Source organism: Protopterus annectens, chromosome 4.part1, assembly GCF_019279795.1.
Source record: "Protopterus annectens isolate FY-2018-M chromosome 4.part1, PAN1.0, whole genome shotgun sequence".
NCBI lineage: Eukaryota > Metazoa > Chordata > Ceratodontiformes > Protopteridae > Protopterus > Protopterus annectens.
The window spans coordinates 840,998,919-841,024,399 of record NC_056734.1 but is presented as its reverse complement, the minus strand read 5'-3'; the positions used below and the strand labels follow the sequence as shown (position 1 = coordinate 841,024,399).

Sequence of the window (25,481 nt, the reverse complement as noted above, 5' to 3'; positions counted from 1 at the left end):
AGGTATGAGCACAAACACCACACCACCCACATCACACAGCCAGCACAACACACACCCACCTATGCAGAAGTCCTCAATAAAAACCTACCTAAACAGCAGAGACCTCCAAAACGCAAACATTCCACACACAACACCAAACATCACACAGAGCAGACAACACACCAGTGTCTTGCAAACACAGCCCATAAGGCATAACAGCAAACCAACATAGCCCATAAGACACAATAAACCAAACATACTAGTCACTGGCAACTCAACTGTGACACACACCAATGTCCCCCTAACCAGGCTAGACAAGGAGAAGATCACGGGTGAGTTGTCTGCCAGATGCCAGAATCCACCACATCACGCATGCACTTACATGTACAAGTATGACTCTGTCATTGTCCATGTTGGTGTGAATAACTTGAGACATACCTCCCTGGACTATATGAAGAGAAATATGATTGAGATCTCAGAATACGTGTCCCAGGCAGGTATGACCCTAGCCTTAAGCAGCATCCTACCTTCACCAAGTATACCAAAACACCAACAAAAAATAACTGACTTCAACAATTGGCTTAGTTTCTGGTGTCATCCCAAGGGGATCCAGTACCTGTCCACCTGGGATGACATACCAAACAGTCCTTGATTCTTTGCCAAAGATGGCCTCCACCTGTAACCCCTGGGATTCTGGATTCCAGCCAAGGCTCTTGCCTCCCCCATTGTGCCTTTTTTAGGCAATGTCCCAAAGACAAATCTTACAACAAACGATCTGTCAAAAAGCAAACAAAGTCATGCCGCTTAACGCTAGGAGTCTTAACCTGAAAATGGACTCACTGGAGGCTCTCCTCGAACTGGAAGATGCCGACATCTGTGCAGTCATGGAAACTTGGTTAAAGGCTGCAGACAGCACCCCTGCTTACCAGGTTATACCTCATTCTACACATTCTGACCACAAAATGAGGTTGGTAAGACTAAGGGTGGTGGAGTCTCTATAATCATTAAGGACAAGCACACCTCCAGACTGGTTTGCCAGCATGATGCACTAGTACTACTCAAGGTGCAACTGACAGTTGGCAAAACAGCCATACAAGTTATAGCCAGCTATAGACCCCCCTCCATGACTCAGGACACCCACTCCTCCTACCTGGATCTATTTGACTCCATCAAGGTACCCCCTAACACCCTGGTCCTTGATGACTTCAAGTACCCCACCATAGACTGGGTGAACTATTCCCTGCACTAATGCACTCGCCAAACAATTCCTTAAATTCATCAGTTCTAATGCACTAGACCAGTTAATCTCATCCCCCACAAGGGGAGACAACATTCTGGACTTGGTTCTCACCAACATGGGTGCCTGCTGCACCACTCCTACAGTAAGTTATACCCTGCTGTGATCAGGTCATAGTTCTATCTCATTAAAATTTTCTATCCTGCCCATCCCCCCAACCGTAACAAGGCAAATAAAACTTCTGAAAAGCTGAATACAACCTCCAGGGATCTGTCCTGGGACCCTTACTGTTTGAAATCTACTTCTCAGAGGTCCAGGCAAAGACAAAAGGCCTGTGGCTGACCAAGTTTGCAGACGTCTGCAAGTTGGGTGCTTTCATTGACTCTCCAAATGATGTTAACATACTGCAAGAGGGTATCACAGCAACAAATGACTGGTGCCAAAGTAATGACCTTAAGTTAAACACAAAAAAGGTGTATTATCATACCATTCGGCAAAAACATGGCCCCTACTGATTACCACATCAACGGCATAAGCACACAACTTGATGCGAGAGACCTGGGTACACAGGTTGACAATCTCACATTCGACCATCATGTAGCGGCAGTGGTCAGAAAAGCCTTTTACTAGGTTCATCTAATAAGTAAAGGGATTGCATCTGAAAAAAGGAGGTTATTGCCTCTCTGTACTCCTCCCTCATTGGGTCAATAACCGAGTACAACACCCTGTTTGGTATGTACCTCTCCAAATACCTGCACAAACTGGAAAGGCCACAGAAATACCTCACAATGAGAATCCATGACCTCCAACACCTGTCCTATGCGGACAGGCTCAAATCACTATCACTCTACTTGGTATCATACAGATTGCTCAGAGGTGATCTGTCTCTCGCCTATAAGGCAATCTCAGACCCTGCCCATATCCATAAGTCTAACTCCTCGCACTTTACCCACTCAAAAGGCCTAAATTTAATATGCAACATTAACAAAACCTGCTGGAGAGACAGGTTTGTCTCCCAGAGGTGCCCCGTCTCTGGAATAGACTTTCCATACATGTCACCTTGCTGACCATCTTCAAGCACAACCTGGATCAGTGGATGGGAAACCACAAATCTGTCCCAGGGATTCCACCTGTGTCCCTCATGGACAAGGGGCGACAGGTGCTGAGTGAGGTTTCATTTTTGGGGATAAACTCTTGGCAATGCTTGTACGGGCCCCAGGGCCATTAGGCTAGTAACCTCCTATGATCCTATATGAAAAAAAAAAACAATGGATGAATTCATTAATATTAGAGTGTAATACTTAAAATGTACAGACCACTTAAAGCATTCATAAAAAGCAGAGGCCACTTAAACTGCATTCATCAGAATACCATTCTTCAAAATCACATGCACATCTGTCACGGCACATTTGGCACCATTCAAAATCAATTTTTTTCATTTTTTTTCTTTTTGCAGCTCTTCTTTAACCTATCTTTCCCAGGGAACCACTACACCACATGTGTTTTGTCAAGACATCTATGCCCCTATCTTAACTACTAATACTACACTGTTTCTACTGACTCCTCCTCCTTCTGTCTCCACAAGCCTTATAAATGAATACTGACTCCTTCCCTTCTTCTGCCTCCTAATGCCTTATGAGAGAACATGGGCTATTGCGATTTGTTCAGGTGATATGCTACATTAAGCATCAAAAGTCACTCGAAACCTTCATGCTTATATACAACCAAGGCCTGCACTTTAGGGACAACCTTTTTAAAACCATTTCCTAGTCTCTGCTTTAAAAGCTAACCCTAACATTTTTCATAAATACCTTATTACATCATTTTATGCATCAATGCCAATAATATGACCTCTGTGTAGAAAAGCAGTTCTTGGAATATTTTATCTAAAGATCATGTTATGTGTGCTTGGGCAACTCTGAACACTTCCAATGCACCTTACTGCTGGTCCCCATATTCTTCCGACAGTCTGCACATTTTACTTATTTTATTTTACATTTGTTGACCGGGATAGTCCGACTGGATTCATGTCCATTTTCAGCGGAGGCCCTGGGAGATAAGCTCCACGGTAAACAGATACAATAAAAACAATGACTACATCTTACAATTATGGTATTGACAAAGAATACAGAAGCAAACATGAATAGACAAGTTCAACAGGTTAGAGTTACTCCCGGGTGACAGTTAGGGGTAAATTCAACAGTAATTTGATTAACAGATTTTTCACATTCTTGATAAGAGTTAGCCAGGCTTGTTGCAGTGGCAAAGCCAGTTTAGTGCCAGATGTTGCTTGAGTCTATTTTTAAATTGCCCTAGGGAGGAGAGCAAAGTAATATCAGCTGGAAGCGAGTTCCAGGCTCTGCCTGCAGAGTTTGCAAAGAGGGAATCACTGGCTGCATTGTTAATTTTGATTGTCTGAATTAGTAGTCTGAGGATCGAAGCAGTCGCGGACTGTTATAGGGGGTAAGTGCTGGAGTATTATCTGGATTATAAAGGATTTTATTAGCCATAATCAGTAGGTTATATTGGATTAGACTGGGAAGTTCAAGCCACCCAAGCTGGTTAAGATTGATGCAATGGTGTGTCCTAAAAGGCAGGTCAGTGGCAAACCTGGAAATGTGATTATAACAGGTTGACAGTCTATTAAGTACAGTCTTGTTTAGATTAGAGAGTAGGGGGATGCATATAGAAGTGTTGAAAGTAGGTGAGAGCGAGCTATGACAATTTTGGCTGGAGGGGTTACGAAGGCTTTTATTCTGTACAGTGACCCTAGTTTTTTACTGATGGTTTTATTCGACTGGTTTACATGTAGGTCGAATTTTAGGTTATCAATAATGACACCTAATAGTTTTGTATAGGGTTCGGGGGGAGATTATTGTGCCATCATTTGCATTTATGGTAAAGGTAAAATCAGCAGACCTTTGTGTTGGTGAGAATAACAGTATTTTAGTTTTTTTGGGTTTAGTATCAAACGGAGTTCAGAGAGCCAGTTTTCTATAGTATTAAAGGTGGACTGAGTAGCAGACCACAAATCTGTAGCTGAGCAAATCAGGGTGGAGTCATCAGCGTATTGGATACAGCTGACATTTGGGATGATAGTAAAAAAAGAAGTTATGTACACACCATAACGTTCCATCTGAGTAGGTAACTCGTCAGCAACCTGTGGGTATCGGATTTGAATTGGATCCAAGCCGGCAGCTTTATTCAGCTAAGATCCGAGCTCCAAGCTCCTCCCCCTTACCCACAACCCCCTGCCATCCTTCTCTGTCCTCAGATCGAGTTTTCTTAGTATTATAGAATACCACAACCAAAGGATCAACTAGCATCCTAACCTGATGTCATCTGATACAGGGAGCACAAGGTTCCTAAAAAGGATGAACTACAGGTTAGGGGGACGGAGGGGGGGTTGGTTGCTGACAAATGAAGTTACCTACTCAGATGGAATGTTATGGTGAGTACATAACTTCTTTATCTGAAGTAGTTAACTTCATTTGTTCATCAACCTGTGGGACAGAGTCCCCAGATACCAAAAACCTTGGGAGGTCCTCATGGAAGAATATTCTGGAGCACAGCAGAGCCAAACGACGCCCTCCCTCTGGAAATTATATCCAGCTTGTAATGGGAAATAAAGGTATGGGATGAAGCCCAAGTGGCTGCTGAACAAATGTCATCCAAGGACACCCTGGACCAAAAGGCAGCAAAAGTGGAAATCGATCGAGTACAATGGGCGTGAACTCCGACAGGTTCTGGATGGCCAGAACTCTTATATGCAAGAAGTATACATTGTGAAATCCATCTGGACAATGTAGCTTTTGACACAGGTTTACCCAAAAAGGGTTTAGCAAAGGATACAAGGAGTTGCTCAGATTTCCTATGATCAGCAGTCCTGTGTAAATAGAACCTCAATTGTCTGTGCACGTCCAAAGAATGTAATTTGTATTCACCTTTGCTTTGGTAATTTGGGAAAAAAACTGGTAAATTGATAGACTGATTAATGTTGGACTCAGAGGCGACTTTAGGTAAGAAGGAGGGCTTGGTCCTGAGGGAAACTCTATCTTTATGGAAGACCAGATATGGAGGTTTGGCGCAAAGGGCTTGAAGTTCTGAAATCCTTCCGGCCGAAGTGATGGCAATGAGAAAGGCCGTTTTCCAAGATAAGTATTTAAGATCCACCGAAGCTGCAGGTTCAAAGGGGGGGGGGGGTCAGTAAGAGCCTGAAGAACAAGAGTTAAGCCCCATGGGGGAACTGCACCCTTAACAGGAGGCCTTAACAGGAAAGTACCTTTTACAAAAGTTTTTCAGATCTTAGGGGAAGCTAATGAACCAAGATCACTTCCCACAAGAAAGTGTGAAATTGCTGCTAATTGGACTTTGATGGTGGAGGAGCTGGCACCTTGATCAAATAAGTGTGACAAAAACTCTAATACAGCTGGAATCGGGGCTGTAAAGGGATCCATATGTTTATGTTCCGCCCAGATTGAAAAACGTTTCCATTTGCTCTTATAGACCTTTCTAGTAGAAGGCTTATGAGCGGCTACTAAAATAGCTTTAACAGAGGAGGAGATACCGGGAGTCCTAGCTATGATTGGAACTGGATCAACCAAGCTGTGAGCTTGAGATTGTCCAGGTTTGGAGTTGTCAACTCCAGGGGATGAGAAATCAGAACCAGAGTGGGATCCAAGATCCATGGAGGATGGACCAGATTAGACCAGATAGGACCATAGCTTAACCACGCTTGACAGAGCAGAATGGGGCTATGAGGATCAATCTGCTCCCCAACCTGCAAGCTTTTACCAATGAGGGGAAAGGTGGATAAGCATAAAGTAGACCAGATGGCCAAACATGGACTAGCCTCTCTGAGGGATTCTGGCGGGGAAGTAGAGCCAAGTACTCGCTGCATTTGAAGGTGGTGACACGAATAGATCGCAGCAAGGTTGACCCCACTTGAGGAAGATCTGCTTTCCTCGGGTTCAGAGACCACCGTAAGGTGAGAGGATGGTTAGACTCAGCCTGTCTGCCAGTATGTTGGACCAACCGAATGGAAGCGTTGCTATGAGAAAGCGGTTGGTGGTCACCCATTCCCAAATTCTGGTCTCGACACAGCGATAGGATCTGGTTCCCCTGTCTGTTGATATACCAGACTACAGACATGTTGTCTTCGATTGAATCGCAATTGTCCCTAAGGGAAGAAGGGCCTGGAGTGCTTGCAACTAAAAAGCACTGCCCTCATCTCTAGGACACTGATGTGCAACAAGGTCTCCCTCATCTCTAGTGCACTGATGTGCAACTCTCCATGCAGTGTGCCCACCGTGGTCACCGTGGCTTGAGGTGCCCCACCTGAGGCCCGTGGTCACCGGGGTGGGGTCATTGAGAAGGGACGCCTTCCCGGAGATCCAAGGATTGGATCCACAGAAGTAGGATCTCCTGCAAACCTTGCTGAGGGTTGCTGAGGGGATATTGCTGGACTAACGGATGTTGCAGAATGAGCTAGTGGTCCATTGCAGGACTCTCATGTTTAGATGAGCTAGTGGTGACAGATTGATGGCAGCCGCCATGGAACCTAGCGCGCCCTCAGGACCAATTCCGCTGGGGGAGCCGGGATTGTAAGAGGGCCATCACGTGAAAAGTCACAGTTCAAAGCCTGTCCGGAGTTAGGAAGGCCCTCAACCGGCTTGTATCTAGCCTGGCCCCTATGAAATCTAAGGTCTGAGTTGGTTGAAGGGAGGATTTCTTGAGGTTGATTGAAATCCCCAGATGAGAGGCCAAGTGAAGGAAGTAATTCCTGGCTGAACAGAGTAGATGCCTGGTGGGGGGTCAGGAGCCAGTCGTCTAGGTACGGAAAGACCTGTACTCCCTGAAGCCTCAGGTGGGCCGCTACAACTGCCATCACTTTGGTGAACACCCTGGGTGCTGTGGTGAGACCAAAGGGAAGGACCCTGAACTGATAGTGGCTGGCTCCCAGCCGGAAAGGGAGGAACCCTCTGGATCGTCTGTCCATCAAAATGTGGTAGTACGCATCCTTGAGGTCTACAGAGCACATCCAGTCGTTCTCCTGCAGGAGTGGGAGAATGGATTGAATAGTGACCATCCAGAACTTTTCTTTGGCAACCGACAGGTTCAGAGTGGACAGGTCGAGGATTGGTCTTAAGTCCCCCGTCTTTTTTGGCACCAAAAAGAACCTGGAGTAGAAGCCTGATCCGGATTGATCTTGGGGGACGGGCTGGATAGCTCTTTTTTCTATCAGCTGCTTTATTTCTGTGGCTGCTGCCTCCCTTTGATTGGGTGGGACATCATGGAGGCTCCGGGGTCTGAGAGAGAGATTCAGAAAGGGAACAGTGTAACCTCTGGATATGATTCGAAGCACCCAGCGATGTGTTGTAATGGACTCCCGAACTGCTAGGTGCCTCGAGAAACGCCCCCCCCCCCCGACTGCCTCCAGAGTGGAGCAGTCGGGTAACCCCTCTGGGCTGCTGTGCGGGCCAATCCGAAAAAGGTTCTCTCGACCCGAAATTCTTCGGTCCCCCTCTGCCTCTGGGCCGACGTCCACCCTGTCCTCCTCTGCCTCTGAAGGACGAGGGGTCCGGAGCGAAACGGGACTATTGAGATTTTCGGAACCACATCTTCTTTTGTCCCCTTTGGTTCCTGGAGAAGGACCTCTGGGGAGCCGAGAAGCAGATTCCTATGGCAGACGAGCAGATTCCTATGGCAGACGTCTTTCCCATCTTTCTCGCTCTGGACCAGCGTGTCGCGAACAGTCTTGCCAAACAGAGAAGAGCCGTCAAAAGGGGCGTTTGTGAAGGAAGCCTTGAAGGGTTCCGCAAAGTCGCAGAGACGGAGCCAAGCATGCCGCCGTAAGACAATGCCCGCTCCGCTAGCTCTAGCGGCTCCTTTCGTGGCATGGGATAGAAGTCACATAGAAGTGTTCGAAATGGACTTAAGAGTGGCCATTCGGGCTGAGAATGTTTTCCTATCCTTGGCCGCCATGGAATCTGGGGGCGACTCTGCGTATTCTTTAATGAGATCCCGCTGGAATCGTATAACATGTGCCATGTAGTTCAGCGACCTTACCGAGAAGGTGGCTGAAGCAAACATCCGCTTCCCTATGCCGTCCATCGTCCAAGACTCCTTGTCGGGAGGGTGGACCGAGGAACTCTCCTGGGCTAGTTCCTTCTTGGTGGCAGCCGCCACCAACATGGCATCTACTGGAACACCCTTGCTCCAAACCTTCCTATCTGTAGGTGGACTAAGAATTTTGTCTGGTCTCTTTGGTATGGGTTCCACAGTGTCCGGTTCCTTCCATGCCCTGGTAGTGATCAGATCTATCAGGGGATCGGCGGGAGGGGACACCCAAGATGTAGATGGGCCTAAGTCAAATGCCTCCAGAAACACAGACTCATCAGAGGAAGGCTTTTGGGCTGACCACTCCTCTCTAATATGAAGCATTTCCATAATGTCTCCGAAGGAGACGTCATCTGGGGGGGGGGGGTGACCTTGGGGAAACTTCCCCTTCCTCTAAGTCTGTGTCCTCTGTCAGGTGAGTCCAAGTGCCGCCTCTTGCACTTACGTTTGTGAGGAACCTCCTCGGGGGGGCTGTCCGAGGATGCCTCACCAACCACATCCTGTTCCTCTAAGGGAACCATCTGGGACGTAGGCGCAGGCTGTCCCTGGGGCCGGGTGATGGAAGGTAGGCCCGTCTGAGAGGGAGTGATGGGTGGAACCGCAGCAGGAGCCTGGGGCCTCGAGTCCCTCGACAAGACCCTCTCCACATCGAATGCCGAAGGAGAACTGCTCTCTCTAAGCTCAGAGACCAGCCCCTTCAGATCCGAGGTGCGGACTGGAGCCGGAGCCGATGCAGTCGGATCCGAAGGGCCAGTATGCTCCGACCGAGACGGAGCCGAAGATACACTGACACCTCCGGATCTGAAGCTCAGCTCACGGCTCCGAGAGCTCGGATCCGAAAAAGGACCCGGCAAGCTCGAGGGTGCGGTTGGAGCCGAAGTGGGGGGTACTATCGGCGCCGAACCTCCCCCGGCTCCGATGCTGCCTGGATCCGATGGCTCCGAACCCCAGAAGTGGGTCGGAGAAGGAGCAATCGGGGAGAAAAAGGGGGTCGAGCTCCCCCCCCCGGAGGGGGGGGGGCAGGAGCACTCCCATTTGTAGTTGGGCCTGGAGAAACCTACGCATCATCCGGTCCATATCTGCATACGACAAGCTTCGGTTAGATCTAGATGAGGCCACCGAGGCAGGCCTGGAGTGATGCCTTGAAAACCTCGAGGGCGACCGGGTCTCCTCCTCCTCCGGGAAGGAGAAGGCCCGGAAGCCCTAGGAGAGACTAACAGTTTAGCCGGCGGAGCCGAAGAGGAAGCTTCAGCCCACCGCTTCGGGTGCTTTTCCTTTCTTCTCTCCCTCCTAGATTCCCTCTCCTCCTGATCCATGGCGGGAGGGTGAGTCCCAGCCAGGGAGAAGGGATAGAAGGCGGGACCGCTGCGGTAGCAGCCGGTACCGCCGAGGGAGAAGAGGACGAAGCCGAGTCCGGGGGCAGAAATCCCGCCAGAATCAGCTTCGACCTCCTATCCCTCAAAGCCCTGGGGTTGAAGGCTGCACAAATTGTGCAGCCCGATGAAAGATGGTCAACCCCAAGGCAGATAACACACCGAGTGTGGCCATCCGCCGGAGATAGCTTATGGCCACACTCGGTGCATTTAGAAAAGAAGGTTTTAGGGGCCTCGGCCATAGTAACACAATAGACCCAACCCAAACACACCTTCGCACACACGGGGAATAGGGAGACTAGACTAACTAAAAAAATATATAAATTTTACCAACAAAACTAGCTGAATTAACTATAACAGGGAACAACACTCACTCGTTTAACAGTTAACCAAAAACTAGACGAAAAATAAAGGTAATTTTTTGTGAAAACTCACGAAACCCTATGCCTGGAACTCGTTCTAGGTGCTTGAATAAGCCGCGGCAAACGAGATCGGAGGACAGAGAAGGATGGCAGGGGGTTATGGGTAAGGGGGAGGAGCTTGGAGCTCAGATCTTAGCTGAATAAAGCTGCCGGCTCAGATCCGATTCGGATCCGATACCCGCAGGTTGATGAACAAATGAAGTTAACTACTTCAGATCAAGTTAGTTAATAAATATGGAAAACAGTAGGGGCCCTAGTATGGAGCTTTGTGGTCCTCCAAGGGTGTTAAGGTATTAGGTTAGAGAGCTTTTTCTGCCAGAGAACAAGTCTGCTGTCTCCCATTGAGGTAGGATTTAAACCATTGAAGTGCTTGAGAATTTAGACAAAGTTTTCAGGGTGTGAATCAAAAGTTGGTGGTCAACCATGTCAAATGCCCTGGAAAGATCCAAGAAGCGGGCTGAGGATATGTGATTATTGTTACGGTTATTGTTTATGGTATTGGTAAAAGCTAGTAGGGCTGAAGTAGTGCTGTGGTGTGGACAGAAGCCGTGTTTGGTATCTGCCATGAGGTGATTCTGGATTAGGTGGTACATGAGTTGTTTGTGTATACATTTCTCCATAATCTTCGCAAGTGCAGAAAGTATAGCTATTAGTCTATAATTGGAGAATTCAGTGGAGGAGCCTCCTTTATGTAGTGGGATTACGTAGGATGTTTTCCAAATGGTGGGAATTTTAGCCTCTGCTATGGCAAGATTAATTAGTATTGATACAGGGTAAGGAATAGCATCAGCTGATTTTTGAAGGTACTCGGCAGGGAGGTGATCAGCAGACAGTGTGGTGGGTTTTAATTTTTTGATCAAGGTACTGATAAGTGACATGGACACTGGTTGGCAGCTGAACGAAAGTAGGTTCATAGGGATAGTACTATCAGGGTCAGGGGAGCTAGGAGGCAATTGGCTAGCTAGGGCTTGAACTGTCTCAGTAAAGAAATGGTTAAAACTATCTGAAACATCCTCGGGGGGGGGGGGGGTTATGAATGGTAGCAGCGGGTATAGGGGTAGACTATTTTTCCAGGATGAAGTAGATTACTCAGAACTACCCATAACTTTTGAGGATTGTTTTGGTTTGCTGCCTGTAAATTACAATAGTATTGTTTTTTGTCTTGTAAAATGGATTTTTTAGTTTCATTCATAGCTTGCCTGTATTTAACATGATCTTGGGGGTCTTCAGTAGAGCGCCATAGAGCCCAAAATATGTTTCTACTGGTAATTTTTAGTCTAGACTCTTTAGAAAGCCATGGTGCAGTTTTTGCTTTTGTCCTCTTTGAATGGGCAGGTGCATGCAAATCAAGGCTTTCAAGAAATTTGTTGTTAAAATATGTACCTGCCTCCTCTAAGGGGGGGTGTTTTAGAACAGACCAGTTACAGGAGTTAAGTTCCTGTTGGAATTTGGCAGGGTCAAAGTCTTTTTTGTTTCTGACTTTTCTGAGTAAGGGTTGTTGGGGATTAATGGCTTTTTGCTTAACTATATAAGTGAAAAGGAGGTCGCTTAGGTCATCGGGGAGGGTACTAGTGGTGTACAGTTGGGGGTTACTATTTACAAGTACCCAGTCGGGTATGCTTTCTTTTTGGTTGGGTTTACATAGCCTGGTAGGGGTGGTTATGATTTGTGTAAACGCATGCAGATGATTTGTGTAAATGCATGCAGGGTAATGTGGGTAGATGGGGATTCTGAAGAACAGGTGCCCCAGTCTATGTTAATATCTCTGAGTAGAAGGGTTTCTTGGGGGTAATGACATGATAGTCAGTGTAGGGTGTCTTCAAGTGTGGCTATATTGTTACCCGGGGGGATATACATGCAGATGATGTTGTTGCATTTACTATTGTTAAGTTGCAATCTAGTGGCAAGAATTTCAGAGTTATTAATCTGAGGTGGTTGAGTATCATCTATGGTCACATTCAACTCAGATTTGTAGAGTATAGCTACCTCACCCCCCCTTCCTGGAAACACGATCCATTGTCAGTAGTGTTTATATATATATATATATATATATATATATATATATATATATATATATATATATGTGTGTGTGTGTGTGTGTGTGTGTGTATATATATATATATATATATATATATATATATATATACACACACACATACATACACACACACATATATATATATATATATATATATATATATATATATATATATATATATATATATATATATATATATATATATATAGACATATACATATATACATACATATATATAAATAAATATATATATATATAAATCTGTGTGTGTGTGTGTGTGTGTGTGTATATATATATATATATATATATATATATATATATATACATACATACACACACACACGTTTTTCTGGTGCCAGTTTTACCCTAATTTTCCACATACGGTCTCCCTCCAACTCAAATCACACTGTCTACCATCATGCCACCATATTTCATTAAACTCTCGAATTTACAGAAATGCTGTATTTTCACCCCACTTCACTATTTTGGTTTGCAGTATACCCTATTTCTATTACAAAAAAAGTGACAGGAGTTAACTAGTTTTGAGATGAGACCTGTATGGCTATCTGCCCTGTTCCTCTTCGTTCCAGTGGTCGCCCTCTGGAGTGATCTCGCCAACATATTTCCACCCTGTCTGGGAGGTATGTCATAACATACAGTATGAGAACCAATGATGTGAGGAAGATAATTTCTGAGAACTGAAATATTCTAGGAGTTGTACCAGAAATGAAACACACTGTGACAAACTGAGCTTTGTATATAGAAACTGGCCAAATCTGAAACAAAGTCTATACTATAAAGATCTGAAGCTTAATAATAACCATACAGCAGTGAGCAAAATTGGGACATATCCTTGTTATTACTGTACTTGCTGTAGATATATTGCTACTGGCAACATTTTTAAACATCCAAAACTAAAAAGGAATAATCTTTTGTTTGTTATGCTTCTTGTAATACCATAAACATAGTGTACTTATCTGCCTGCATGAAATGCCCTGCTTTTTATGTAGGTAAATATACACATAGGTTAAAAAAAATATAATTGAATGCAGGTCTAAAATACGTAGAGATGTTTTATCTAATGCGTTAGCAAAGCATGCTATTGAATATAGTTTTGACCACAAGTTTAAATTTCAAGTTATGGGCGTCATATATAAGAATATCAGAGGGGGTGGCTTTATCAACATTCTATTGACTTGTGAATATAACTGGATCTTAAGATTAAAATCAGACTGTGAACCAGGTATGAATATTGCAGCTAGTCTCAAACCTATTTTGGTAAAAAAAACAAATGCAATATCATTGATGTTTTATTATTTTATATGTATTTTTATGTTGCATTTACTAATTAATGTAAACTTTTTTTTGATTGGGGGTTGTGTCACATGACTTAATCCAGATTGTTTTATAATGTGATTTGTTTTCACTTCACTTGCACTGAAGAAGGGTTTTTACCCAAAAGCTTTGCATTCTGTATTTTATATTTTATTAACAGTTTGGCATTTCTCAAGTCCAGTTTTTTTTTTGTTTTTGTAATTGGTTTATATGGACTTGGTTTACTGCAGTGTTATATCCAGTTAGTTTTGGGAATAGCTCTATAATATCCCATCAAATCAGGTAATCCTAAACCACCTTGTTCTACTGAAAGAATCAACTTATCTCACTTAACCCTTGCCCTCCCACATAAATTCCTTGAACTTATTTTTCACAACTTCTCCTCTGGTTGATTCAAATACGCCTTTATCTGTATATAAAACTAAAGGGACTAAAAACACTGCCAGTGCTTTTTTATCTTACTATCCATAAACAAGGACTCCCAATTTCTCAGTTTATGTACTATTTTTGTTTAGCCTCTTACAACATATCCTTAGCTGCCATAACAGAAGCCTTTTTAATCCAGTCTCCAAAATACTTACCTTACTGTGTCCCTATAAATATGGGTATTGTTGAACCAGTTCATGTGCTAGTACATAATTTACAGGTATAGCCTTTGATTTATTTTCATAAATGTTATATCCCAAAAAGTCACGAAACTCTCTCAAAATGATCCACAGCACTGAGATGTCCTTTTCTGCACAAAATAATATCTGCAAATAATGCCAACTTTTCCTGTTTACAATATCAATTATATCCTTGAATTTTCTTTGCCAACTGCTATAAATATAAAGCAAATAAAGGGGAAAGAGGACACCCCTGCCTAGTTCCTCTGTTCAGACAACTTATTAGACAGGAACTCTCCCACTTTAATTCTTGCCTCAGAACCCTCACATATCCTCGTGATAAACTTATTAGTGTATCAGGGAATGCAAATTCTTCCATTGCCCTACTCAAAATCCCAGCAAACATCTTTACCATTATTTTAGCTAGCATAGACAAACACTTTGTAATCATGGTTTAAAACTGAAACGGATCTATATGAAGCCAGGTCTGATGGTTCTTCAACAGCTTTCTTCCAAGTGCTGGTGGATCCCCTCTGTTCAAAATACTGTTACACTGGACCTTCCAGATCTTTATCACCTTCTTCCTTCCTAACTTCCACAGGAATAAATACCATCTGTTCCTGGTGACTTTCCTGCAGATTGATAGTACATCACTGTTTCTATCTCATCTCCTTCCATCTTTAATAACTATCGAGACTCATCCGCCTCTAACACTGGCATACTTAAGTCTTCAACAAATATTTCCATTTGTGCTCTTTCTTGATTTCCCCGCTTTATACAAATGTTCATACAACTTCTGAAATATCTGTAATACATTTACAGGACTTCTGCAGTTATTTTTTTTCTTGTTACAGGCTCCCCAAGTCTGTTGACGACCCTTTCTACTTTGTTGCCTAAATTGTTGTGTTAAAAGCTTTTGTGCTATGAAACTACTATCAAAACACAGTTGCTTATTAGCAATCTTGATAAACTCATGCATATTATCCAGATACCCACTTTCTTTTTAGCACTCTGCAGTTGCATCTCCTCTTGTTCTGTGAGATTCCTCATATTCTGCAATATTTTTAACCTTTGTCAGCCCTTCTAAATAATTTCTATTACTTCTTAACCATCTCTTTTTATTTCTACCCTATTCTTAAACAATTTTCATCTTATTACACTCACTAGCTAGAATATCTGAAAATAATTCGGTCTTCCCTAATAACTCTTGAATAATTTTCACTACCCATATTCCTCTTTTTTTTAACAGGTAGGATTAAAAGCACCAGTCTCTCATTTTGACTTCATTCTCCTGCATTTTTATCTTTGTTTTTATTGGTGCATGATCGAAAATAGTTATTAGACGTGTGTTGATGTTTTCAATTAAATGCACATGTTCCTGTGAAATACAATTTCTATCTAGTTTAGCCCCGTTGTTGTAGCACCTTAGGGAATAATATGTAAATTGAGTTCCTACTATTGAATTCACATCTTCTGTACCAAATATGTTCATAAATTTCTTCAGAAATCTACCCTCTTTTGTTACAGTTTCACTTTCAGGCCCCCTGCAAATACATCCTCACTGCTGCAAAACAAATTCCAATCCCCACCTATAAGTAATATTCCCTGCTAAATGCTGATTTCTCCCAAAATTTCTTAAGCTCCATAACAGCAGTTTTTGGTGGAATACAAATACATGCCATTGTAATCCTCCTCCCTTGCCAGTAGCCCCTTACTATCACAAATCTACCATCATCTTTTTTCTCTCCTCTTCTACATTATTGCAGCTCCTCTAGCAATTAGTACAACTCCTCTAAATATGTATCCTAAAATCTTTATCAAATTAACATACTTATTTCTTTCCAAATGTGTCTCCTACAGCATTGCTATTTGCACTCTGCATTCCTTAATATAATTCAATACTCTTACCTTTTTGGCTATATTGTTTACTTTCCAAAATAATATGGATAGAGTGGCCATTATGATAAAAAGTTAATGTTCCTGCCCATTATACATGACAGCTTTTTTTGAATGTGTACTTCCGTTTGTGCTGCATGCACATACTGTTTGGCAGGCAGATCTTTTATACAGTTTCTTGTCATCTCCATTTGAACATATGTCACATTTTTCAAGACTTTTTGTTTTAATGAAAACCCTCAAACAAAACACTAAATACATTTTCAGAACAGCCCCATAACCTATTCACTTGAAACAAACACAAAACTATGTATACCTTCAAAAAATGAAGTTAAAGCATAGATGCATTTTTAATACTTTTTCTCCTCCCTGCTTGCCAACCATCACCCTACTTGTGATTATCAGCTTGTTCATTCCTCACTGACAGCCAATCAAGGTAGACCATAACTCAGGTTACCATTTAAGTCCCAAACACTGGCAAGTGATAGGTTCAGCCTAAAAAAAAAAAAGTCCCCAGACATGTCCATTATCATGCATTCCTGACTTTGGCCACAGCATGCTACACTCAGAGTGCAATCCTCTATCACAACCCAATGCTGACAGTGCACCTGCAATGCAAACAGCCCCTGCAGGGCAACATTACAGCAGTAATCCTTGTCTCACTCCTCTTGGGTAACTAACAGCCAGTGTTAGCTGCTCACTTCCACACACACTCCTCGGTTCTTCCAGTGTCCAGGTCATTAGTGGATCCCAGGTCATCTGTGTTGGAAGTTAGGGCTCCATGCATCAAGAGGAACATGACCTGACTGCATTACCAAAACAGAACTAGGAATACAGGAATAGGAACATGGTCTCAAACATCACATACAATTCCAAGCCCCTGGAGGTCTACTTTCCCTAAACTACCAAGGAGACCAGGTAGACTCTTCAGTCCACAAGTGAAGTTTCCAGTGTTAGACTGAAAAAGCCATGCAAAGAAAGAACAGAGAAAGCTTAATGGCATGGGACTGACACAAAAATAAATACAAATATAACCATCAAAAGACACAACTTGCATTCTCATGTACGGAAGAAGAAAGTACAGTTGTATAAAATCTTACCATAACAGTAAATGTCATCCTCTTCACTGCTGCAGTACTCTTTACTAAAAGGATATCCTGCCAAGGATAGCCCAAAGTCCAACTAGTACACCAAACTCTTATGTTTTCAAATTCATCATACATCACATATATGCTCCCTGCTCACGATGTAGGGCATAAAGGTGAAGTATGGATGTACAAACCTCAGAAGCGAATAGCCCCAGGAGGAACAACAGTCCAAGGAGAAAAGGAGAAATGACCATCCAGAAGGAAAAAAGGAGGAGGAGTAAAGAGGGAGAAGCGAGGTAGCGAACACTGCAACAGTAAAGAGAAGAACATCTACTGTCATGGTAAGATTTTACACCACTATACTATGTCCTTCCATATCACTGTTGCAGCACTCTTTACTAAAGCTCCAGAGGAAATCTGGTAGCAGCAAGGCCCAGAAGAGCCCTTAGAAAACCACACAGGATAGCTCTCACCCTGGAAACATAATCTAATTTGTAATGCTTAGTAAAGGTATAGACAGAGGTCCAAGTAACAGTCTCAAAAATGTAACTGATATCCAAGCCTTTGAAAGAAAGCAGACATACCACTCAACTGTTGCTCGTCTAGTCAGGCGAGACTTTGTGGGTTCTGTACAAACACATCAGGATTGAGGCTTAATACTTAGGTAAACTTATAAAACTAGCTAGTACATTCATACATGTTCACTCTCTGGCTGCACTCTCAAAATGACACAGAGTATAGCATATGCTTGCTATTTATATATGCGCGTTAAGTCCTTGAAACGCAGAATACAGCACACATACACACACACACACACACAGTTCTACATTCTCTCTCTGACAAATAAATCATGCAATGTTGAAAACAGTAATTGACATGCAATCAATATAAATAATTCTTGGTCATGCAATTATACAAAACTACATACACACATATACAGTTAAGTCCAGGTCACCGTGCATTTCACACTAGGTCTGGAAATACGACCAAATCGTGTGACATAGAAATTAAAATCAGACTTGGCAACTGGGACGGTCTCTGCAGAATGTTCAACTTTCGGGACATCAAGATCATCACTAAGAAAATGTAAATAGAAGTTAAGACACATTCTGGAACAGGAACATTGTCTAGGTTGCTCTGAGATCTAGAGTCTGTATCACAGGAACAATATTGCGATATCGATTCTGATACAGGAAGATGATGTCAGATTTCTCCTGTACTTCACACCGTGAAGTAGGATCTCAGCTCGGTACATATACCTGTAACATGACAAATCCGGTCAAAACCTTTCAACGTTTGTATCTTCACTCACTCTCCTTCCTTCAGTGGACAAAGAAATCTGCTTGACTTATCATAGCTGGACTTCTGAAAAGAACGCTTTCTGAATAGTTGAGTTCTGTCATCTTGTTCTTAGCTTTAGGCCCCAACAAACTGTAACTGATAGGTAATGTTGTTCTGATTTGCCTAGACAGAAGTCTCTGAGCAGGTGAGCCAAGTATATCATCATTTATTTATTTAACATTTGTTAACTGGGAAAGTCCGACTTGGAACAAAGCCAATTTTCAGCGGAGGCCTGGGGAGAAGAGCTCCAGGTGCATGTCTTTCAAATGTGGGAGGAAACCGGAGTACCCGGAGGAAACCCACATGAATGCAGGGAGGACATGCAGACTCTGCACAGAAGGCACTCCAGCCGAGAATCGAACCAGAGAACCTCTTGCTGTGCGGAAACAACACTACCGCTGCACCACTGCACCGTCCATGGGGTATGTTTCTGAGATTAAGTAAATTCAAATAGACATCAGTATTGTCACGCTTTGACCTCTCGAGTAATTGCTCTGCACACTGCACTGCACGTTCAGCTAGACCATTTGACTGTGGATATTCTGGACTGCTAGTAACGTACAAAGTCCTATTCTCTTGCAAATTTCCGAATCAAGTGAGTAGTAAATAGAGTACCATTGTCAGAAATAACTATTTGGGACTACCATGGGCTGAAAAATGACGTGTCAACTTAGTAATAACAGCAGTGGATGTCAGGTTAGATAGTAAATCAATCTCAAACCAGTTCGAATAAGAGTCTACCAATACCAAGTAATGCGGATTGTTCCATTCGAATATATCAGTGGCTGTTGACCAAGGTAGTTCAGGAACTTTGCAAATGCGGTTTAGTACTATTGCACACCGAACAAAATGAAAGTACCTTATTATCTTTTGCTAGAGAAGGCCAAAATACTAGTCCTCTTATCCTTCCATCTCTTAGTAGCTTCGGAACCTGGGTGACCACGATGCAAAATCTGGATATATTCATGCTGTAAGGAAGTAGGAACAACAATTTTAGGACCTTTGAAAATAATGCCATCTTCCATTAACATCTCATCTCTGTAAGGAATATAAGTTTGCACTTCAGGTGGTACACTAGATTGCTTTGACGACCATCCAACATTAATGTAGTGATTGAGCTTCTGCAAAGATTGGATCAGCCCTTTTATGATCTCTCAGCTCAAGTCTCATGGTAGAAAAATTATGCACTTCCATAATGTCAAAGACAAAATTCTCTTCATGAAGCTGTTCCATTGTATTTCTGGGCAATCTGGATAAGGTATCAGCCAGATAAAGAAGTTTGCCTTTTGTATAGACCATTTTGGATATGTACTTTTGCAATTTGAGCATCATCCTTTGTAATCTTGCTGGAGCGGATTACATAGGCTTCTTTAAAATATTAATGAGGTTGGTGATCAGTTTCAAATCTGAATAGCTCGACCATAGATATAATCATGAAACTTTGAACATGCAAACACTATTGCCAAAAGTTCTTTCTCAATATGTGCATACTGTATTTCAGTTTGGGTAAGAGTTCTTGATGCATAGGCTACTGGTCTGCCTTCTTGAAGAATGACTGCATTAAGACCAAGTTTTGAAGCATGACAGGAATGGGTTACTGGTTTATTAACATCATAGTATCTTAATGTAGGTGGAGGGGCAATTTTTCGCTTAAGGTCATCAAATGCTTTCTAGTGCTGATCTAACCAAGACCACGTAACGTTTTTATGCCTCAGCTGTCTCAAAGGTGCTGTCAACTCACTGAAGTCTGGTATAAAGTTGCCTAAATAGCTGACCATACCAAGAAAAAGCTGTAGAGCTTGAACATTATCTGGAGCTGGCATCTCGAGAATGGCCAGTACTAGTAAATAAATAAACCTACATATGTAACTTCTGGTAGTCTGAATTTGCACTTCAGAAGATTGAGCTTTAAATTCACTTTACATGCTTTGTCTAGAGCTCTCAAGATTTCTGTCATGCTCTGCTTCACCATTGCCTCTAACCAATAAATCTACTATTATGGCACAGGGATAACCTGAAAAAATGTGCTTTATTGCACGCTGAAAGACTTCAATTGCACAATTTATTCCAAATGGCATCCTGAGGAATCTATATCTGCCAAATGGGGTACTGAAAGTAGTCAGTAATGAGGATTTGCGATCAAGCATCACTTGCCAAAATATACTCTCTGCATCTAAGACAGAAAAAAACAGTGGCATTTGGTATTAGGGCTATGACCTCTTCAACTTTACGCATTGGATGATGCAGTCTCTTCAATGCTTTGTTCAAATCTTTTGGGTCAATACATATCCTGATTTCATCTGAGTCTCTCTTGTGAGCTGCTACCATGGACGAAACCCATTCAGTTGATTCTGTAACTGGACAAATTTACACCTTGTGGCACCATTTTATCCAACTGAGCTTTGACTCTATCCTGCCTGGCTATTGGAACTTTTCTTGCTGGTCTGACCACTGGACTGACCTCTGGGTCTAGTTTCATAGAATGCACAACTGGAAGTTTACCCAACTTGTCATCGAAAACATTGGCATACTCTGAGGAAACAGTTTCAGTAAAATTGGAACTAGGAGATGTGCTTATATGATGAACTCCTTTGGTAAAAGAAAGCAGATTCATTCTCATAGTGTCTCTGAGACCCAATAATGACTGCATGGGTATTCGAACCACATAGAATAATAAGTTGTAACAGTTCTTGGCCAAATAACTAGTACTGCTGAGCCTTCGGTCTGAATTTCAGAATAACAAGTTGTAACAGTTCTTAGCCAAATACCTAGTACTGCTGAGCCTTCAGTCTGAATTTCTTCACCTCCATAATCAACAAGCTTTGCACATCTGGCCACATTGAGTTGCTCATTAGCTCTTACTTTAGCAAAAGCATCTACTGACATAACATTACACTTTGAACCAGTGTCTACTTTGAGCTTGGTGGATTTACCATTGATCCGGACAGTGCAAAACACTTCATTTCTTGTTAACAAATTCACTGCATCAGCCTTTTCATCAAATACAGATACATCATCTACGTAGAAAGTAGACTGCTGCAATTCTACTTGACAGTTTGCTTTCTTGAGTGTCTTTTCTTTATAACTGTGTGAGGTTTACTTGATTTGCAAAACCTTTGAAAATGATTCCATTTTCTACACTTGTGGCATTGCTGACCAAATTGCTGACCAAATGCTAAGCATTTCTCTCTCTCAGACTCATGATTGGCTCCACAATTACGACAGTTAACAATAAGTTTGAGCTTTGGTTTTGCTGACTCATGCTTGTACTGCACTGAGCATGCACCTTTCTTAGAACTTGCTGGAAAACTACGTGCCTTCCCTGGCGAACCAGCAGGGGCTGTGGCTGCCATGTGCTTAGGCCTGCTTCTGTTTGCCACGTGTTGCATATTGTCTACATTTACTCCAGAGCTTGTTGAAACCATACTCTTTTCACTTGCAAGCATACCTGTGTGCCTTTCTGTAACTTCATGGATTTGACAAATCTCTATAGCTTTGCTCAACATTAAATCACTGTCACAAAGCAAAATCTTTCTTACGGCAGCACTATTAATACCACACACAAGCATGCCCTTTAGCCATTCATCTTTTAAGTCACCAAACCGACACGTTTTAGCTTTGTTTCTCAGGTCAGTTAAACAAGCTGCAAATGTTTCCCCTGGTTTCTGATCTCTTGTGTAAAATAAGTGCCTCTCTAATGTAATATTTGTCTGGGGGGTTACACATCTCTCTGAAATTGTGCTTCAAACACTCTGGGGTCTTTCCCTGACTCAGCCTGTAAACAATAGGACATTTTTCACCTTCTCCTTCATATACTGCTGGTGCATACACAAATGAACGCTCTCTTTCTATAGCCTCTGACCCACCTAGGTTTAGCAAAATGAATGGCATAGTGTGTACATCTTTGTCTGAGTAAGCTGCTTGTATAAAAATATCGTACTCTCGCTCAAATATTTTCCGATTTTCTGTAATATTCTGATAAAATACAAGTGGTGAGGGTTTTCGAAATCCATCTGCCATATTAACACACAACAGTGAAGTGTTTTGCAAATATGCATAAACATATACACATATACCAGAAATATATGCCAGTACTTGTAACTATGCCAAATAGCATAACAAGCCTCTGAATAACTGAACTTTGCAAAATAAGTCTCTCGGGCACTGTAACACTTTTAAAATCACCATACTGTAACAAATCACCCCTTATCAGTGTAAGAAATATTTTAAATAACTGCACTGTGCAAATGAACTGGGCAAGAGAAGCTCAAGGTAAGAAACACTTCGAAGTAATTGCATTTTGCAAATAAACAGTACACTGAAACTTCCCTAAAATGTTGGTACTTCAAGTAACTCTTTACAGTACAAGACACACACTGTAATGCTGGCACTTTGCAAACAGACACACCCATCACAATAAACTTTCTAAAATGGCTGTACTTTGACTGTATTTGACGAAATAGTTGCACTTTGCACACTAAGACTCTTCGGAATAAATGCACAGTAATAAGCACACACTGTAAGCACTTTTACACACTGAGATACTTCAAATAACTTTAGTTATGCCCTGAATACAATATGAAGTCTTAGTTATGCCAAAACATAGCGCTTTGCCCAAAACATGCAGTCGCCTTCCTTCATTTACGCTTACTGTGCCCTTTTTTGCCCTTATATTCATTTTACTCATTTAATCTTTCATGCCCCATTCTACTTTTCTTGTGCCAGTTTTGCTTTAAACATACTCGTTTTGCAACTCGGAGATCATTTCTTACCCTTATGAGCTTTTCTCACAAGCATTTTATCAAATAACAATCTAAAACATTTCTCTTAATCAGTGAACCTTTTGTGACTTTTCACTTGTTTAATAATGTGGTTTCTGCCCTTGTAATGCTCCGTTTCATCTTTTTTATAAAATAAACTGTTCATGCAATTTCTTGTTACCTTTGGTGCTTTTCTGGCTCCCTGTTATGTTAATTTCTCTTAGTTTACCTTCACTGTTGGCTCTGCAACTTGTGGCTCTGAATATCAGTCTCTGGTATCCCTCTTCTGACTCCATATCACTTATCTAGTCAGGATGCAATAGATGGGACTTTGTGGGTTCTGTTCAAACAGCTTCATTATGTACAAATACATCACGATTGAGGCTTAATACTTTAACTTGGGTAAACTTATAAACAAACTATTACATTTACACATGTTCACTCTCTGCCTGCACTCTCAAAATGACATTGAGTATAGCATGCACTTGCTATTTATATATGCATATTCAGTCCTTGAAACGTTTCTTAAAGACAGCACGCACACACGCAGTTCTACATTAACCGTACCAAATTCCTCGGTACTTACCGGTTTTTGAGGGTAAAATAATGGGCTCCACCTAAAAAAAAAAAATCCCTGAGAGCCACACACCCTAGGGATATAAACCTTACCACAACGATAAATAGGATGTACTGGAGGGATAGATTCCTGACGCAGAGACTCCCCATGCTTTGGAACAAGATTCCAATATACATCAGGCAGAGCCCCTCACTAGCACTCTTCAAGAGAAACCTTGACGGGTGGATGGGAAACAGAAAATTTACCCCGGGGATCACTGCAGTGGCAATGCTGGACAGAGGCGCAGGGAACTAATGGCTCTGCTGGATAAGAGGCACAGGGAGCTAATCTCAGGGGGTGGCGAAAGCCAACACACTCTGGCTAGGCTTATAAATGCCCTTGGGCAGATAGCCTAGTACTTACTATGAACCATGAATTCTCGAGTGGACCCTTCACTTCCTGATTTTTTTATTTACAAGTTGAAGTTGTGGCTTGTGTTATCACGCATTGCCAGCGTATCCCGCATCATCATCAACATGCAGGGGTGTGCGCGATGACAGGAGACACGGACTGTGTTCACCACGCCTGGCATGTTTAGAAATTTGGAATAGCAGCAGCACAGCAGTGAGTGGAGGAACTATTTACAATTTAACTTTACTTAACTTCTGCCAAGTAATTGCGGTGCAGTCTCTGTTCGGTCCTCCTAGCGCCCTCCCATGTCTGCACTCCCAGGATGAGAAAATTTACTTTCTCCAGTGGCTCGACCACCTCTGGCTCCAGGTAAGTAAAAAAAGAATAAAAAACAAACAAACAAAAAAATGCATACGGCTTACTACGCCAATACTAATAGCAATACAAAGTAACACGTGATTTGAGCCATCAGTTTACAGCAGGTGCACGAGCAGTAACTCTGGCGTATGCACCATCTACAAAGAAAAAAGTGAGATTAGAGTACAGTTGATAACACTACTCTGTGGGTATGATATTAGCTGTCTAAAATCTTTTGGACTGATCTTTTTGTTAAGCAGACAGAACCAGTAAGAATGTTTCCTTAATAACAGGGAGGGAATCATTTCTGAGACTGCAACATAAGTTTTTCTTTGCATAAAGGGACTCAGACCAGACAAGTATTCCGAGAAGTGGATAAGACTAAAATACATTAAATAACCTACAGAGACGAGACAATGCAAAGAGGGCAAAATGCACATACATTAAACTTGGACACCTGCTGAAGTCTAAAGACAAACTCTTCACCAGTAAAATCTTCTACTGAAAGTAAGATACGTGTATCGATTTGCTATAGAAACACTAACTATGCTGGAACTATATCTAAATGGCTTCACCTAGTTATCTACTATACATACTATCATATAATCAGAAAGCATTGCTCACTGTACTAAGTATTAAATCCTCTATGCTGCTGACCAACTGATATTTAAATTACCTTCCTAGATGCCCAATCCCCTAAAATTACAAAATTCATCTGTCTCTCGGAATTTGACACTGTGGATGTTTTAACTTTCAGTTTATGAAAACAAACCATGAGCTTCTGTTTGCAACTGAAGAACTGGATTTACAAGCACACACAGCACTAAGCAACCAGATGCCATATTCAATTTTGGACACTTTTACTAATGCTAAACCATGTCCTAGTCAGGGTGACTTTGAAATGGAAAGTAGAATGCTACGCATTTTAAAAGCTTGTTTGTATCAACTTAGTTCAACTACAAAC

At 42.3% G+C, this 25,481-nt stretch overlaps 1 protein-coding gene across 1 annotated transcript in view; it reads right to left on the bottom strand.

The window, feature by feature from the left end:
• HLTF (helicase like transcription factor) overlaps positions 1-25,481 on the bottom strand; it is a gene marked incomplete in the record, with an annotated part of 1,324,997 nt that overhangs the window by 1,896 nt on the left and 1,297,620 nt on the right.